This window comes from Sorex fumeus, unplaced genomic scaffold (genome assembly GCF_029834395.1).
Source record: "Sorex fumeus unplaced genomic scaffold, SorFum_2.1 ptg000108l, whole genome shotgun sequence".
NCBI lineage: Eukaryota > Metazoa > Chordata > Mammalia > Eulipotyphla > Soricidae > Sorex > Sorex fumeus.
In genome coordinates this window covers 57,017-63,016 of record NW_026606165.1, presented here as the reverse complement: position 1 = coordinate 63,016, position 6,000 = coordinate 57,017, and positions in this window count along the sequence as shown.

Here is a 6,000-nt window from a genome sequence, read left to right as displayed (position 1 = left end):
TTGGCTATGTACTTGCCTTAATTGGAAACGAGAACTTTATTGTTCTATATTTTGTTGTAACCGGACAGACTGCGGTATTCATTGGCTTTTAGTTATATATATTTTGCTTTTTCTTGGGTCACACCCCGCGATGCTCAGTGGCTACTCCTGATTCTGCATTAATGAATTACTCCTGGTGCTCAGGGGACTCTATGGGATGCTGAGGATCGCCGTGTGCAAGGCACACGCCCTATCCGCTGTACTACCGGTCCCACTCCAGTTAATTTTTTAGATTAGAGTTTTGCCTTGATACTTCTTGTTAATATAAAATTGGAAGTCCTAAACAAAAATGATTTTTTTAATTTAAATTTTTCTTCCTTTACAACTGAGAACACCTCTGATAAGATTGATGCAACAAAAAATAGATGCCGGTATGTTCACTGAATAGTGAAAGATTTAGCTAAGAAAAGCTATCTAATATAGCCCTTAGGTAGTATTCAAATGGTTTAGAATAAGCAAAATTGATTATGATGCATATTTTAAAAGTGTTAAAAACCTTTAATTATACCTCTGCCGAGTTTTAAATTTGCTGTACTTAACAAATTTTGGAGGCAGTTTTATGTCACCTTCAGTGTTTAATGTTTATTTAAAGCAAGGCATAGGAATAGAAGAATAAATAGGCAGCTCTTACTTGTTTTTCCCCTCTCAGTGTGGACAATTTTCGGAAACTATCAGAACGAGGTAGTATACTCTGTCTCTTCTGAAAAGTAACCACAGGCATGTGTACTTGTTTTTATTTGTAGTGCCAATCCTCCATCTGGAATTGAAGAGGAGGCTGCTGAAAATGGTGTACCTCAACCGGTAACATAAGGCTTTGGAATTCAGTTGCTTCCGTATTTAAAATCTGTAGATTTCTAGTTAAGAAGAAAGTCTACATTTAGCTAGACTTTTGAATATCCTGCACAATCTGGTTGTCAGGTATTTTTATTTGATGCACAGTGAAAAGAAATAGTGGGAAGGTATTCAGATGAAATAGAGTGTGTGCAGAGGTTTATTGCTTTCATTTGAGTTCTGAACCTGTTAGATTATCACAGTTCTTTTAAAAAATAATTGGTTTTTTTGATTTGATGTTATTTTGTATGTTGGTCTCTGACCTCATTCACCTTCAAAGTGATGTTTTGCAAGATTAATTTACCATGGTCTTTTGAAGATTTTAATATATTCAATTATTTCTATGAAACAAAGAGATTGGTACTCTGCAGGATTAAACTTGTCCTGGTAAAAATGTTTTTCCGTCTTTTTCAGACTCTGGCCCCTTCCAGCCTTTTTTTCCACGTGTGGCCTGGTGGCCTGCCCTCTCCTGCTAATGGTCCTCTAGTCTCCTACTTTCTCCCACCCATGGGCATTCGGCTGGTTGCCCCTTGGAACATCCTGGTCTCATACTGTCTCTTATTGATAAATACGGGTTTAAATCATGCTTTTTTTTTTAAGTTAACTAATAGGATAGTATGGACAAAATAGCTGTTTAGAGCCAGAATAACACTTTCCTAAGTATGCTGATGTTTTTTAGTTTTTCAGATAAAATATATTCCCGGTCATTTTGTGGCAAGACCTCTTCTAGATATAAATGAATACCATGACTGGTGAGCTCTTTGGTAACATTTTGTTGCTTTTCAACGTAACACTGTGCCTAGTATGATTAATTTTTTTTTGCTTTTCGGGTCACACCTGGTGATGCAGTGGCTCTGCACTCAGGAATTGTTCCTGGCAGTGCTCAGGGGACCATATGGGATGCTGGTAATCGAATCCAGGGTCAGCCATGCGCAAGGCAAATGCCCTACCTGCGATGCTATTGCTCCAGCTCCATAATTAATTTTTCACTCTTATCTTCACATTCCTTTTACCAAAAGTTCTTCAAATACCTACTTTTTATGGTTCTATCTGCTGGATATCTTAGCACATCCCCTTAGATCCTTTTTGCAAGAGAGAAAGCTTTACATATAAAGATACATTAGGTAGTCTTACAAAAACTTCTTGAAAGCATCTTTTTTTCACATTTCTATCACTTTTTTTAGGTTTTAAAACATTAAAGTTACAAAGAAGAAATGGAAACATTGGTTTCATAACTCTAATCTCATAGATGAAACAAATTGGTTACTTTTTCAGTTACTAGATGTTGAAGGTGGATTATTGAATGTATTTTATCACTGTTTATGTTGGTATAGAAAGTGACTGAAACTGAATATGATAGTGACAGTGACAGTGATGATGATGAGGATGATGTTCATGTCACTTTCAGAGACATTAAAACGGGAGCACCACAATATGGGTAAGTTTTTAAATTTTCAATTTCAAGTCTTATGGTGCAGGGAATGCAGGGAATTGATCCCAGGACCACGTACATGTGAAGCATGTACTCTCCCACTGAAATACATCCTTTACTCCTTTAACTAACAGTTCTGCATCAAAAACTGGGTGCCATTATTAAGACTTTAGTGATAGATTCTATTGGTTTTACACTTTTTATCATATCATGATATGAAAGCATTCTTATTTAAGTTTTACTTTGAGTTGCTAAGACAGTACATCTTCAACATTCTTATAAGAAAAAAATGAAAACTGTGATGATGAATGTTAACTTGCTGTAATCAGCATTTTGCAGTATATATATATATATATATATATATATATATATATCAGGTCGTGTTGAACACCTAAAACAAATACTTTGTTATTTATATCTCAAAAAATACTTAGCCATGGAAAACATTTCCTTCCTAATGGTGAATTTAATTATAAAAGTTGCATGGAATCAGTAATTTGTAATTCTAGAACTGAAAGTGTTTTTGTAAAATGAGTGCTACAAATATTTAGATTTAGAAACTATTAAATTGCAGCTTGTATTCTTCCAATCTTGAGCTTTGGTTTTTTATATATGTTATATATGTATATATTTTAAAATAAGGCCAAAAACTGGTGGTGTTGGGGATACTTTCAGTGGTATTCATGGTACAGGATCTGACATGTTAGGCATGTGCTTTTATTTGAGCTATTTTCTTAGCTCTAGGATTTTAATATTTTTAATTCAGTTTTTTAATTGATTTTTAAAAAATCAGAAGTTTTTTTTAACTCTGTATGGCTTGTTTCTTTAGTTTTGGGGAGTGGAAGCACACCCAGAGATATTCAGGTGTTACTCTGGAATCGATCCTTTAAAAAATACATATTTAACAGGGGTGAGGGTTGGAGCCACACCCAGCTGTGCTCAGGGCTTGCTCCTATCTCTGTGCTCAAGGATCACCCCTGTTGAGTTTTAGGGACCATATGGGGTGTCAGGGATCCAACCCTAATCAACTTTGTGCAAGGCAAGTGCCTAACCTGCTGTGCTATCTATCTGGCCCCGAAGTTTTAAAATATTTTAAAATGTATTTTAAAACTATATTTCAGAGTTCGTTCCAGATTTTTCTGTAGCTTTGAATGGCTGTCTGCGTGAGATGCTGAATCCAGAGTAAGCCCGCAGCTTCCCTGCTAAAGAAGATAATTTATGAAAATTCACTTAAAAAAAGACTAAATCTCCTATGTTGGATCTCTGCATACAGTGTAACTTGATAGTATATTTTTTAAAAAAATTATTAAAATTGATTTTTAGGGGCTGGAGAAATAGCACAGCGGGTAGGGCGTTTGCCTTGCATGTGGCCGACCCAGGTTCGATTCCCAGCATCCCATATGGTCCGCTGAGCACCGCCAGGAGTAACTCCTGAGTGCAGAACCAGGAGTAACCCCTGTGCATCGCCGGGTGTGACCCAAAAAGCAAAAAAAAAAAAAAAGATTTTTAGTCATTAGTTACAGACATTCAATATTCCCAATATTCCAACACCAATTCCACCACCGTTGCACCTTCTCACCACCATTATTTCCAATTTTCCCAACTACCACTTGAACATGCCCCCATAGCAGACCCACAATCATTTATCTTACATTGCTTGTTATAAATAATTTGCTAAAAGGATGATCAAAAAATGTTTCCTTAGAAGAAAGATTGTGAAATTTTTTTTTTTTTGCTTTTTGGGTCACATCCGGTGATGCACAGGGATTACTCCTGGATTTCCACTCAGGAATTACTCCTGGCTGTGCTCAGGGGACCATATGGGATGCTGGGAATCAAACCCGGGTCGTACATATGCAAGGCAAACACCCTACCCTCTGTGCTATCGCTCCAGCCCCGGTAGTGAAGATTCTTCTCTCTCACCATGGAGCCCTTAAACCCTTGTATAGGAGATTACTAAGACATTACAGGTAAAGCCTTCTGTATATAGATTTTGTCCATTGAAATTGGTTGCCTTTCATATTACATACCATCCAGTCTGGTGTGCTACTTCTGGCTTAACAGTGTTACAGAGTTAGAGATGTTGCGTAGCCAGAATTGCATCCACACACTCCAGGGTGTCCAAAAGTTTTGACGGAGTAACAGATGGAGTTAAATTCTTAACTGGTGGCTTTGGGGCATAGGCCTGACTGCTGGGCTTCCAGAAGCACAGAGGGTAGTCTGTGCCCGATCTCTGAAAGCTGATTGTGGAATGTGGAGGTTTTTGGCTGCTGGCACTCTGTTTGGGTGGACGTGGGGGTTCACCCGTCCCTCTCTGGGTTGCCCCTGGATGACTCAGCCTTGTGCAGGATCCGGGAGAAATTCTTGATCTCTTTCAAGATTTATTTCTAAGTTTGTTATTCTAATTTATTCTGGATCATGGCCTGTGAGAGAGCTCACATGGCGCTGGACGTGTTCCTGCCAGGCTTCCAGAAGAACAGGGATACATGGAGGGAGGGAACCCTCCCTGACCTCATGAAAGCTGGAGATTTCAGTCACAAAACCTGCATGCTGGAGTTTTTCAAAATTAATTTCTGGATGAGACTTGTCCGGATAGTGGAGTCCAGCCAGGAGCAAACTGATGACTGTGAAACATCCAAAAACTTTTATAAAGAATTATCAGGAGGGGATGAGTGAAAATAACCATGAAAAAGAGCTGTGGAGAGACAGTTTTTGTGGATGAAAGTTGCAAAGTTGGGCTGTAGAGGGTGGAGAGGTAAGTGGAAAGTGAGGGAGGGGTCCATTAGTACAGACCTCTCTAGAAGGCTGACTATGAATCCATGTTATATTCTTTGATCTAAGTTAAAATGGGTGGATAAAGAAGATTCATTTGAGTACTACACAGAATTATGGGTAGCTTAGAGAACTCAATGGCTTCATGGCTTGTAGAGAAGTTAATTGAAAATATAACTGATCTGGTTACCTCTCGGAGAGCCCGGCAAGCTACCGAGAGTATTCGATATGCCAGACACAGTAACAACAAATCTCCAATGGAGACGTTACTGGGCCCGCTCGAGCAAATCGACGATCAACGGGAGGGCCTTTACCTTTACCTTTACCTTAATGTGGGAGAAGTATGTTAAAATGAAGTACTTTCACATACTTACTTGAAATTCCTTTGGACTCCCAGGTATGTGGGATCTAGCACTTAGTGGCTATCTAAATTACTGTTAAGGAAAATGTATACAGGTCTTAGGTCAAAATTACATAAGTAATATCGGATAAACCTTGAATGTGAATGAGGTTCTGGTTCCAAATTTTAGCTTTTCCCTCTGTTTTCAGGTATATTTTACTACTTTAAATGACACTGAGTTCATTTTTACAAGAGTTACGTTTTCATGTGACTTCCACCCAGATCAGGATATGGAATGGTACTCGCATTCTAGAAACCTGTTCCCTATTGTTTTCTTTTGGTCATTAACCACTTACACCAACAACCACATTCTGTTTTTGGTTTAGATTGATTTCATTTTGTGAATTTATTTTGTGGACAAAAGTAGTCCATGTATTTGAAAGACGATCTACCAACAATATTGGATGCAGTGAGAGCCTAAAGGAGATCATTGGATTATAAAACAAGGATTATTTCTTATTACTTATTTCGTACAGAATTTCTGACTACTGAATTAAGTAGGAGGCAAGGAAATGAGGACAAGGTG